This window comes from Lepus europaeus, chromosome X (assembly GCF_033115175.1).
Source record: "Lepus europaeus isolate LE1 chromosome X, mLepTim1.pri, whole genome shotgun sequence".
NCBI classification, from domain to species: domain Eukaryota; kingdom Metazoa; phylum Chordata; class Mammalia; order Lagomorpha; family Leporidae; genus Lepus; species Lepus europaeus.
In genome coordinates this window covers 57120913-57133929 of record NC_084850.1, presented here as the reverse complement: position 1 = coordinate 57133929, position 13017 = coordinate 57120913, and the positions used below count along the sequence as shown (strand labels likewise).

The following is a 13017-nucleotide window of genomic DNA, read 5'->3' as shown; positions in this document are numbered from 1 at the left end:
CCCCCCCCCCCCCCGTGTCTGTGGGCTGTGGAGGGCCTGGACATGGGCAGGGTCAGAGGTCTGAGCTCCAGGGTGTGTGGTGGCTGTGGCACAGCCAAGCAGAGCTCTAGAGCCTGGTGGCAGCCATGTCTGGGAGAGGCTAGTGGAAGTCTGCTCAGGACGACACAAATGTGCCTTTTGCCTCCTGTTCCAACTCTTGAGTTCTGAGTCCATGGTTAGGGAGCTTGGACCCAAAAAGACTCCTTCAGCTTTGTGTGTGCATCCTAAGTCCACAGAGATTTTCTAGTTTCAATCTGCTATTGAAGAGAAGGAAAGACTGTTTTTGTTCCTTTGTTCCTGGGGCCCAGAAGTTAAACTCAAGCCCCCCTTGTGAACTCCCTTGAGGTCCCCATTCCCAGCAGGAGCATAGAACCAGAGTCCTGACACCAGTGATCCTTAGCAGAAGCAGCCGGGTTTTAAGGGGCCCTACCAGGTTGTTTAGGATCCATTACAGTGTGGGCGGAGCCTGCAGAGGCAGTGAAGATGGATGGATCACCCCTGTGGAAAAACCTGCAGTTTCTTTGAGAGGAGTAGACATGAAGTACATGGAAATTGCCCAGATATAGACCTGAAACTCCTGCTGGTTTTGGTTTATTCCAGTCATGACTTCTGCATCTGCTTTTTCTCGAGGCCAAATACCCACCATAAGCTTCAGTTATAAGTTGCAGTGTATATTGGCGGATGAGGGGTGCCCCTCCAGTATGGCCTCCACGTGGTAGCTGTTCTGGCGACCAGGCTGAGCAGGCACAGGGATGGTGCAGCACCCGGTGCTGTGAGGTAGCTCCCCCTGTTGCCCTCAGAGCCAGCGGGAGGAACCATGCTGGGTAGCAGCCATGCTGGGTCCCTGCAGGACAGCGCTGGGCGTTTTTTCCTGCACGAAGGGTGGAGGGAGGACCTACGGTGTCGGGGCAGGTGGCACTTGTGGTGAAGTACTGCCATCAAGGTGTGGGCATTTTCCTCCTTTGTAGGAGTAAGGCAGGGAGTCTCGCTGTCTAGGCTGAGTGCTCTGGAAGGTTCCCTGTGACTTAGCAGGTGCCTGGTGAAGGTCCACAGGGACTTGCAGAGGGAAAGAGGGTTGGGAGGACAGTAATGAGGACTGGCGTGTTTTCCTTCCTCCGACCCCACAGGTGATCTGCTCAGTCTCCTTGCCACATCTTTTGAGGACCCCGGGCCTCATGGCAGCAGATGCACAGTCAGGAGGGGCATGGCCTGCAACAGCACCAGCAGGTATACTGGGCACCCTCCCTCACTGAATGGGATCCTTTTCCTGTACTGCCAAAGCTTTATAGGGAGTTGTCAGGGATTTGCTTTGCTGTTAACATTCTGAATTTCATGAAGGGGATCCAGGATAAAGCATACCAGCTACTAGGGAATAGTCAGAAACTTCTCCATCCACTTGTGTCAAGACACAGATTGCCCTGAGAAGCATCTGTTGGTTACCCAGGGGCAGTAGTTCCTCCTGTTCCCCTCAGAGCCAAGGGGAGCCACCTTGCTGGGTAGCAGCTTGTTGGGTACCTGCTGGATAGCACTGAGGGTTTTTTTTGCTGTGGGAAGGGCGGAGGGAGGACCTATGGAGGCAGGACAGGTGGCATTGCGGTGCAATACTGCCATCAAGAGGAACTCGTTTGCGGATTCTGCTGGCCACGGGGGATGTGCGCCTGTGCAGGACTGGCTTATTGGGGAAAATGAGGGTGCAGATGAGTCACAGGGCCTGACCAGGGAGAGCTGAAAGCCCTTGGAGGTCCTTGACAGCTCAGGCCTCTGTGTTTTGTGGGCTGTGGAGGCCCCGAACACAGAAGGGCCGGGGGCTGAGTTCCAGGGTGCGTTGCGGCTACGGCGCAGCCCCATAGAGATAATTCTGGTGGTGGCGGCCATTTCTGGGCGGAGCTAGTGGAAGTCTGCTCAGCCAACCTGAGTGAGTGCAGACTTCCGAGGCATTTCACTGGGTTCTGCTGGGCCACTGGGCTGTGAACCAGGACCCCTCTGAAAGGATTTCTTCAGCAGGATACCACCTCCTAAAACACCACAGAGCTTCGCCAGTTTCAAAACCTGCTGTGACAGAGGGGGAAGCTAATCCATTTTCATTCCTGTGTTCCTCGGGCACAGAAGTTAGACTCAGACTCTCTATGAACTCCCATGAGGTCCCAGCCCCAGCAGGAGCATAGAACCGGAGTGCTGACGCCAGTGCTCCTTGGAGTCACAGCTGGGTGCACAGGGTCCCTAATAGGGGAATGGGATCCCTTGCAGTGTGGGAGGAGCCTGCAGAGGCAATGAACAGGGATGGATCTTACCCCTGAGTACCCACACTTCTTTTGAAAGACATGGTGGGGGGCAGTGCTGTGGTGTAGCGGGTAAATCCACTGCCTGCAGTGCCAGCATCCCATATGGGCACCAGTTCGAGTCCCAGCTGCTCTACTTCCATCCAGCTCTCTGCTATGGTCTGGAAAAGCAATAGAAGATGGCCCAAGTCCTTGGGCCTCTGCATCCACGTGGGAGACCCAGAAGAAGCTCCTGGCTTCAGATCGGCACAGCTCCAGCCATTGGGTCCATCTGGGGAGTGAGCCAGCGGATGGAGGATCTCTACCTCTGCGTCTCTGTAACTCTGCTTTTCAAATAAATAAATCCTTAAAAAAAAAATATGAAAGTACACATAAATTACTCAGGTATGGACCTGTAACTCTTACTGGTTGGTTTATTCTGATAAAATCAGGGCTCTGCGTCTGCTTTATCAGGAAGACAAATACCCACCAGAAGCTTCAATTCTAAATTGCAGTATATGTTGGCCACCGAGGAGTGCCCTCCACCACCACCTCCTCTTGGCTGTCCTGGAGACCAAGCTGTGCACCTACAGGGATGGTGTAGCACCCAGGGCTGTGCAATAGCTCCTCCTAGTCCACTCAGAGCCAGGTGGAGCCGCCCTGCTGGGCAGCTGCCATGCTGGTCACCTGCTGGACTGTGCTGGGTGTTTTTTGCTGAATGAAGGGTGGAGGGAGCACCCACAGGGACAGGGCAGGTGGCATCTGCAGTGCAGTACTGTCATCAAGAGGAAGTTGTTGGCAGATTCCACCTGCCTTTCTAGCTGTGTGCCTGTGTGGGTCTGGCTTTGAAAGAGAGGGAACAGGTGAGCCTTGGCGGAGGGCTCAGGCTACTGAGGAGTGCCCACCAAAACCACCTCCTGTTGGCTGCCCTGGGGACCCAGGTATAACCTGTTTGCAAGTCTGTTTCCATTGGTTTCAAAAAGACATGGGAGTAAAGTACACACAAATTGCTCAGATATGGACCTGTAACTCTTACTGGTTGGTTTATTTTGATAACATTAGGGCTCTGCGTCTGCTTTATCAGGAAGACAAATACAAAGTTGCTGAGGCTGTACCTCTAGAGTGGCCATGGGCAGCCTCAGGAACCTCTGAGTGCCTCCAAAACACCATTCACCTATGAAACACTGAACTAGAGGTCTAGTCATACAGCGTGCAGGCCACACTTCAGATGCTTCTGCTTGATGGCTGTGTTGCTCCAGATACACTGCCTGCCACATTCTTCACTGTTTCTACCTTTTGTGTATGAAATTAAAAAAGAATGGCCCCAAGTGCACTTAGCCTTTCAAGCAGTATGTGCTGTATTGTGGGGGGCAGGGGAGGACCCTGGGGGGACGGATTTCCCCTTTTCCTTGCTTTCTTGGTAGTTTATAAAACAACACGCTTTGTATGCATTTCTCTTCATATGTCATCTTTCCTATTCATTTTAGTTCCTAGCGTAATGTCATGCATTCACCAGGTTTGTGGGCACACTGGAGGAATTTATAAAGACCTGGTCTTCTGCAGGAAGGATGCATTCCAGCATTTCCTGTATTATTTCCTCTGTTCCCCTCTCTTGTCCTTTTGCAGCTCATCCCAGAGAAGATGGGTGACTCCAAGACAGCATCTCATCTAGCTCAAGGACACAGGAGCAGGCCTGGATAGGAAGCTGGACATTGCGGGAGCAGCACGAAGGCCACATCAGGTGGGAGGACAGAGAGGATGAAGCCCAGCCCCACCACCGTGGTCCTAGGTGGTCACTGTCTTTAGAGTGCCCCAGGCTGGGGCTGCATGGTGTGGAGGAGGTGAGAGTGGCTGCACACATGGAGGTCACCTTGTCCAGGACCTTGGTGTGCTTTACCTTCCAGGTAGCTCCAATGCAGGTGTGGCTGTGCCCCCATTCATTCCTATGGCCTACACTAATTCATTCCACTTGCATGTGCAGACATGTTGTCACCTCTGAAGTTAATTGATCATGAGTGCATCTGTGTGCTACTCCCCTTCCTTTTCTGTCCTCACATCTGCCTCAGAGATCACTGGTGGATACGGGTTCCTCCTCATTCAGGAGGTATCACTGGTGTGTGATTGCTCTGCTAACATCTAGGAGTTCTCAGCTGACCTTGGTCAGGAAAAAGGAGAATCACTGTGGTATGATACCTGGCTTCCCTCCTGACTTGGCTCAGTGTTGGACCTTCATGTTGGCCTTCCTTGGGGGGCGGGGGCTTGTGAGAGTAGACAGGCCCTAAGGCCTGTGGTCCTGGGATGCCGGTTACACCTTACTCTCTGCTCCTTGCAAGTACCTCTCTGTCCCTGTACTTACCTACCTCTCTTTTACCCTGTCTGTCCATTACACGGTCAGAATGTGTGGCCACCATGGGCCTCGTGGTCAGGCTGGCCTTGCAGAGTGCAGTGAAAGGTCTGCTTTGACCTTTCCCAGGTGGTCTGGGTCCCAGGCATTGGGTACCTTGTCTGGATTTCCTGAGGGCAGACCTTGCCTCTTGTGGCAGTGGTACAACTTGGTAGGTGTAGGTGTAATCCATTTCTGGTGTGGCAATCCACAGCCTTAGCAAGCAGAGCCTCTTCCAGCCCTAGAGAAGGGTGTAGAGGCCACGGTGCACATGTGCAGTGACCTTGGAGCACCCAGTACTTCTGGCAGAGCCAGCCAGAGCAGCTAGGCTGGGCAGCAGCCATTCTGGTTCTCCACTGGACTGCATTGGGTGTTGTTCCCGCTTTCTCTATTCACTGATTGGTTCGCTCGTTCTTTCATCCATGTGTACGCACATGCTTTCTCATGTATTTGTTAAGGTATGCCTGTATGTACATATGTATGTATGCATGGTTTTCTATTTCTTTCTCCCATAACCAACTTGGAAATGCTACTGTGCATAGGGATTCCTTCCACTGAAAATGGTCTCCCTTAGCATTGCACACTAATGCCTCTCACCTTGTCCTGCCTGTATGTATTTGTGAGTCTGTGTGTCTTCAGTGTGTTCCTTGTTCCTGTCTGGCCTGAGTGTGGGCCCCTCCTTGTCTGCAGACCTTGGCAGGACCCTGTGAGAGGCGGCGGTGCTGGGGCCTGTGGTCCTGGGATAGCCGTAACTTCACTCTGCTCCTTCCCAGCATCTCTGTGAGCCTGCCCTGTGTACTTCCCTGCGACATCACGTCAGTGTGGCCTCAGGGACTGTCAGCATGTCTGACAGCCCTGCACCTCCTGGGCTAGCTGGCAGTGCACAGCCCAGTCAGAAGGTCCCACTGAATCTAGTGTTGAGTCAGCTGGGTTCCCAGCCTGTGACTCCCTGGGTTGGAATATGGGAGGATTGACATGGCCTCCATGGTAAGGGGGCAGCTCAGCTAGGCATAGGGTCCTCCGCAGCTGGGCGTGCCCTGACCCTCAGTGCTACAGCGCTTGTCCCCAGGGCAGCCTAGGAGGAGTGTGCTGAGGCCAGGCTGGGTGGGCACTTGATCCGTGCAGCACCCAGTGCAGTGCAGTTCCTGCTCCTCCTCCCCTCACAGCCAGGCAGAACAACCCTGTTGGGTCCCTGCTGGACAGTGCTGGGCGTTTTTTGCTGCGCGAAGGGAGGAGGGAGGAGGTGCAGAGGGCAGGACGAGTGGCATTTGTGGTGCAATACTGCCATCAAGAGGAAATAGTTTCTAGATCTCAGCAGTTGTTTGGCTGTGCGCCTGCGCGGGACTGGATGGCAGGGAAGTCAGCGTACAGGGGCGTCCTTTGGAGGGCTGTGCCTTTAGAGGTCTCAGAATCCTTAGAGACCCAGTGTGGTTTGCCGAGACCCTAGAAACGTGCAGAGCTTGGGGCTGAGCTTCAAGGTGCGAGGCAGCTATGTCCCAGCCAGGCAGAGCTCGGGAGCCAGGTGGCAGCCATGTCTGGACGGAGCTAGTGGAAGTCTGCTCTGCCAAGACCTGAGTGGCCAGGACGCCATTTGTTTATCCCCTGTCCCTTAGGAGGCCCAGGGCCATTGTGTTAGGTGAGCTCTGACCAAAAAGGATTGCTTCGTTCTTGAATCTGTATCCTAAAAGACCATTGAACTCTTCCAATTTCAAATCTGCTTATGGGAGAGGAGGCGGCTCGGCTCATCTGTTTCTTTTTTCCCCCTTGGTTTCTGTGTTAAAGAAGGTACATTCAGCCTCCCTGTGAATTCCTGTGAGGTTCCCAGTCCCAACAGGAGCATAGAGCTGGAGTCCTGACACCAGGGGTCCTTACAGAAGCAGCTGGGGTTACAGGGGCCCTACTAGGGGAATGGGATCCCTGCAGTGTGGGAGGAACCTGCAGCCAGAGTGAACAGGAAGGGATGGCACCTCTGCCTACTCAGAATCTCTTTGAGGGGAGTGGCATGAAATACACAGAAACCGAACAGGAATGGATCTGAAAATCTTACTGGCTCTGCTCTGTTCCCTCAAATGAGGAGTTCTCCAGCTGCTGTATCAGGGGGCCAGGTGTCCAGAAGAAACCTTAGTTCTCAATTGCAGAATGAGGCGGCTGCTGGGCACTGCCCTGCCTTGCCTCCTCATCCTGGCTGTCTTAGATAGCCAAACTTGGATGTGCAACTATGGATTTGTGACTCTGCTGCCATCCGTGTGATACCCACTGAGGAGGCCCCTGCTGGGGTAGACCAGTCCACTTACGGGACACACTGAGTGAGTTCAATCCACCCTTGCAAAACAAACCACCTACCAAGGATGTACAAAGAAGTGCTAGATGCCGTGTGCAAATCATGATGGTCTGATCACAGTGTTGCTCCAGAAATGCTGCCTGCCCTGACTCTCCCCAACTCTGCCTCCACCGTCTGTCCATGAAAGTGCAAAAGCATGACCCCTAATCCCTGATCTGGTGAATTCAGGTCCTGAGGGAAGTGGTTGCCCTTTTCCTTTCTCTCTTTGCAATGTGTATGTGTACAAAACAACAGAAGACCAGGATATGTCTGTACTTCCCTTCATATGTCTTCTTTCATGTGCATTCAGGCCCTAAAGTCATGTCGTGCTCTCTCCAGGTGTCTGGGCACACTGGGGGAATTTATAAAGACCTGCTAAGGTGGCGTCTTCTGAGGTAGAGCTGTGCTTTCCTGGGGGTCCTTGGTTCTAACTTCTGGAGTATGAGTTCCAGGGTTTCCTCTCTTCTTATTTCCACCTTTCCACTTTTATCCCTTTGCAAACCATCTCTGAAAGAGGACTGGGTGTCTTCCCAAGTCAGCATCTCTTTGGTCTATGGCATAGGAGCAGGCCTGTGTAGGAAGCAGGGCATTCTGGAGGTAGCAGGAAGTGACAGGGAGGACGATGCCCTGGCTCACTTTCCTCGGCCCAGGTTCATCACTCTGTATGGAGAGACCCAGGTGTGGCTTCAGGGTCTGGAGGAGTACATAGTGGCTTCACATATTGAGGTGACCTTTATTAAACTTCCAGGTAGCTCCACATGCAAATATGCCTGTGTTCCCCCTTTGGCCCCGCTCATTCACAGATTCATTGTCACCTGCCTGTCAGATACTTTCTCACCTCCCAGCTTAGTCAGTCATGTGTGTATATGTGTTCTATTTCCTTTGCTGAGATGCCCTCTAATTAACATGCTAGCAGTCGTTTGCGTGCCCCTCAGCGAGCATGTGGGCGTTCTCAAGCCCTTGACCCTCAGCCAGGTGTGGCACTGCCTGCTCTTTTGAGTGGCGTTAGCCTGGGCGCTGATTGTCGGCAGATCCAGGGGTGAGACATGTGAGTGCAGACAGGTACTGAGGCCTGTGGTACACGGATGGCTATAGTTTCAAGGTTTCCTGTCCCTCCCTTTGCCTCAGGGTTCTAGTCCTTTATGTCTGGCTGCCTGCGACTTCATGGCAACCTGTCTTGTAATTCACTCAGTCCAAATATCTGCCAGGCCTGGACCACTTGGGCAAGCTGGCATCACAGGACTGTGACAGCTGGCCTGCTGGCTGAACTACCTTGTCATCCCAGGTCATGTCTGTCTTTGGTGTGTTCCTTGTTCCTGCCTCATTGTCTGTAGAACTTGGGAGAATGCTGTATGAGGAGGCAGGTCCTGAGGCCTGTGGTCCTGGGATGGCTGAACCTCCTCACTCCATATTCCTTCCCAGTCCCTCTGGGTTCCTGAGACATCATGTTAAAGTGGCCTGTAGTGACTCAGAATGTCTAACCATCCTGTACCTCGTGAGCAAGCGGACCATGCAGAACCCAGTGAAAAGTCCCAGTGAGATTAATGTTGAATCAGTTGGGTTTTGAGCCTGTGAGTCTCTGGGTTGGATCATGGAAGAATGCAAGGAATTCCAGTTCTAAGAGGTGGCTCCTATAGGCATAGGCATCCTCCATAGCAGGGGGTTGGTTCCTTAATGAATAGGTAAGTATTCCTGGTGCCTAGCTTAGCCCAGGAAGGCCATCTAGAAGGCTGCTGTGGCATGAGGAGGTTGTGGCACCCAGTGCCCTGTGGTAATGTCCCTGCTCCCCTCAGAGCCAGGCCTAGCAGCCATGCTGGGCAGCAGCCATGTTGGATTTGCGCTACACAGCGCTGGATGTTTTTTCCTTCCCGAAGGGTGGAGGGAAGAACAATGGAGACCGGGCAGGTGGCATTTGTGGTGCAATACTGCCATCAAGTGGAAGTTGTTTTCGGATCCCGCCAGCCCTCCCAGCTGAGCTTCTGTGTACTTGGGCTTGGCAAGTAAGTGAGTGAAGGTGGTCCCCAGGGTGCAGCTCCAAGCTCTTGGAGATTGGGGCCAGCTCTGCCCATTTGTCAAGTGGGCTTTGAAGGACCCAATCGCACGTAGGGACAGGGTGCTGAGTTCTAGGTTCCCTGGAGGCTTTGGCCCAGCAGACAGAGCTCACTAGCTTGGTGGCAGCCATTTCTGGGCGGGGCTAGTGGCAGCCTGCTCAGCCAGCGCTTCAGTGTCCCAAGGCTTCCATTTGCATTCTGTGCAATTTTTGGGGATGCACTGAGCCTCTAGTTTTGTGAACAAGGACTCAGAAAGAATTCTTCCTACCTTTCACTACCTCGTAAAAGACCACAGAGTTCCAGTTTTTAAAATCTGCTGTGGCAGAGGATGGAGCTCATCCAGTTTTGTTCCTCTCTTCCTCGGTTACAGAAGATACTCAGCCTTTCTGGGAACTCCCCCGAGGTCCCCAGTCCCAGTAGGAGCATAGAACCAGAGTCCTGATGGCAACGGGCCTTAGTATAGCAGCCGGGTTTACTAGGGCCTAGTAGGGGAATGGGATCCATTGCAGTGTGGGCGGAGCCTATGGAGGCAGTGAACAGGGTTATATCACCCTTCTGAGTACAAGGACTTTGAGGGAAATAGGCATAAAGTACACACAAATTGCTCAGAAATGGACCTGTAACTCTTAATTGTTTTGGGTTATTCTGATAGAATCAGGGCTACTGCATCCGTCTTATGAGACTAAATACCCACCAGAAGCTTCAATTCTAAATTGCAGTACATGGTGGCCACTGAGGAGTGCCCTCCACCACCACCTCTTGGCTGTCCTGGAGACCCAGGTGTAATCAGTTCGCGAGTCTGTTTCAGTCCAGCAGAGGAGACAGTCCAGAGTGCCTGTGGCCTGCCTCAGGAACCCCTAAGTGCCTGCAAGACAACAGTCACCTATCAAACGTTCAGCTAGGGGCTACTCAGAGGGACTGCAGGCCACACTTCAGATGCCACTGCTTGATGGCTTTGTTGTTCCAGATACGTATGCTGCCTGCCCTGTCCTTCTCCTCCTCTGCCTCCACCTTTTGTGCATGAAAATACAGCAGACTGGCCCCAGATGCACTTGGCCTTGCAAGCAGTGTTTGCTGCAGTGGGGCTTGGTCCTGAGGGAAGCGATTTCCCCTTTCCCATGCTTTCCAGGCGATGTTTATGTGTACAAAAGACCAAGATGAGTATACATATGTCTTCTTCATATGTCAACTTTTTGTGCCTTTTTTGCCCTACCATCAGGCCATCCACTGGGAACTTGCTTCCAATTTCATGCGGGATGAGTTCCAGGATTTCCTCTTATTTCCTCTCTCTTGTCCCTTTGCAGCACATCCCAGAGAGACTACAGGTTGACTTTCTGAGCCAGCATCTCTTCTAGGTAAAAGCACAGGCGCAGACCCGGGTAGGAAGCAGGGCATTGTGGGAGCAGCAGGAAGTGACAGGGCCCACCTCAGTAGCCTGGTGGCGGCCATGTCTGGGTGGGACCAAGGGGTGCCTCTGCCCTGGAGCCCTGAGGAGGAGCTATGGCCATCTTCTTCCCTCTTCTTGTCTCAGGAGTAAAATGGGCAGCCTCCCTCTCTAAGCTGAGTTTTGTGGAATCTTCCCTTGGTTTTAGGCGCTCCTTTGTGAAGGTGTTCAGGAATCAGCCATCCTCATTATTCATTGGACAGCACTGGATGCTTTTTCTCACAAGAATAGTGGAGGGAGGACGCAATACTGCCATCAAAAGGAAGTCATTTTTGAACCCCACCAGCTCTTCAGCTGTGTGCCTGTGTGGGACTGGCTTGGCAGGGAAGTGAGGGAGCAGGCTGTTCCAGGGCCTGCATCCTGGGAGGGCTAGAGTTATTGGAGGCCCAGTGAAAAGTTGGTCCACGTACCATAGGAGCTGTGGAGACCTGGAATACAGGCAGGGGCTGGGGTCCATGCTCCAGGGTGCCTGTCAGATTCAGGTTGCCAAAGCCGAGCTCAGTAGCCTGGTGTTTGCCGTGTCTGGGCGGGGCTACGCCGTGCCTCTGTCCTGCAGCCCTGAACAGGGTCTGTGGGCATTTTCCTCCCTCTTGTGTTAGGAGTAAAATGAGCAGACTCACCTGTAGCCTGAATTTTGTGGAATCTTCCCTGGGTTATTTATTTTTTTAAGATTTATTTTAATTTTTTAAAGAGAGGTAGAGACAGAAGAGAAAGGGAGGGAGAGGTCTTCCATCTGCTGGTTCCCTCCCCAAATGTTTGCAGTGACTGGAGCTGAGCATAGGTGCAGGGACCCAAGCACTTGTTACATCTGCTGCTTTCCCAAGCGCATTACCAGGTAACTGGATTGGAAGTTGGAGCAGTCGGGCCTTGAACTGGCATCCATGTGGGATTCTAGCACTGCAGGGCTGAGGCTTTAACTCACTGAGCCACAGCGCCGGCTCTATCTTCCCTGGGTTTTAGGCTCTCCTTGTGAAAATGTACTCGGGGCTTGCAGATGGAAATTGGGTAGCATGAGCACTCAAAGGAGCTGGTGCATTTTCCTTTCTTCTCCCCTCCAAGGTCATCGCATCAGTTCAACCTGCCTCCCAGATCCTGTTACTAAACTGGGTCCCTGTCAATCAAAATAACAAAGGCGTGGTTTGGGGTGAAGGCAAGAGAACATTTCACAGGTGGACAGATGAGAGCCTGGCAGACTCGAGGGCCTCATGGTAGTGGATGCGTGGGTCAGGTAGAGAGCCGAGGGCTGCACACCGGCAGCTGATCTCCCTGAGGCAGGTCGACAGCCCCTTTTAATAACCTGTATGTGAAAGTGGTTTCTCTCTCTAGTGATCAATTCCTTCACTCCATTCAGTGATCGGGTGATTCATTCTTTCCTTCATACCTGTGTGCACACATGCTTTCTCACATATTTGTTCACTTATGCCTATATGTATAGATGCTCATTTTCCTATTAATTTCTCCCATATCCATCTTGGAAATACTGTGCCGTTAACATTGCACACTGATCCCTCCCACCTTGTCCTTTTGCCTGCCACACCTCCTTTGGTCCTTCCATCCAGTGACAATCAAGTGTAATTCTCCTGGTGTCTGTGATTCCAGTGATGAGTGCTAAAGAAAGCAAACCTAGAAGCAGCATGAGTGTGTGATGGGTACACTGTATTAGAGTCTGTGTCAGAGGCAAGCAACTGGGGACTGAGACATCGCCACATCGTCCCAGGACTGCTCTTATCCCTGTGAGCACATGGGGCGGTCTGCGTTCAACTGGAGTGGAGATCCTGGCTTCCTGGTATCAGAGTACGAGGCAGAGAAGCTGCTTACCCATTACATGACACAACATTGATTTATTTTTTAAAAAAAGATTTATTGATTTATTTATTTGTAAGGAAGTGTTAAAGAGGGAGAATTCTTCCATCCATTGGTTCACTTCCCAAATGGCTGCAGTGGTCACAGCTGGCTGGTCCTAAGCCAAGGATCCAGGAGCTTCTTCCGTTCTCCCATGGGGGTTGCAGGAGTGGACATGGGTCACATGCCACTGCTTTCCCAGGCACGTTAGCAGGGAGCCGGATCTGATGTGCTAACAGCTGTGACTTTAACAGGTGCCTGTATGATATGTCTGCATTGCCTGTGGAGGCTTTCCCTGCTATACCACAAGGTGTGCTGTGATTTTTTATTTATTATTTATTTGAAAGTTACGGGCGGGAGTAGGGGAAAGTGGGGGGTGTGTGTGTGTGTGTGACTTCCATCTGCTGATTCCCTCCCCTAATGGCTGCAATGGCCAGAGCCCAACTGATCCGAATCCAAGAGGCTAGGGCTTCTTCTGGGTCTCCCACTGAATCCAAGAGCCTAGGGTGGTTTCTGGGTCTCCCCCATGGGTGCAGGGGCCCAAAGACTTGGGCCATCTACTACTGCTTTCTCAGGCCATAGCAGAGAGCTGGATCAGAAGCAGAGCAGCTAGGACTCAAACCTGTGCCTATATGGGATCCTGGCACGCCAAGCAGTGGTTTTACCCCCTATGCCATAGT

The 13017-nt window shown here is 52.4% G+C and overlaps 1 protein-coding gene across 15 annotated transcripts in view; it reads left to right on the top strand.

Moving 5' to 3' along the window:
• Window positions 1-13017, top strand: part of LOC133753512 (uncharacterized) — a 212508-nt gene that overhangs the window by 27500 nt on the left and 171991 nt on the right. For all 15 annotated transcript variants that reach the window (XR_009865069.1, XR_009865068.1, XM_062184180.1 and 12 more), the window contains exons 4-5: window positions 1167-1266; window positions 3924-4038. The gene's annotated coding sequence lies outside the window, so the exon portion shown is untranslated. The remainder of the gene's footprint in view (window positions 1-1166; window positions 1267-3923; window positions 4039-13017) is intronic.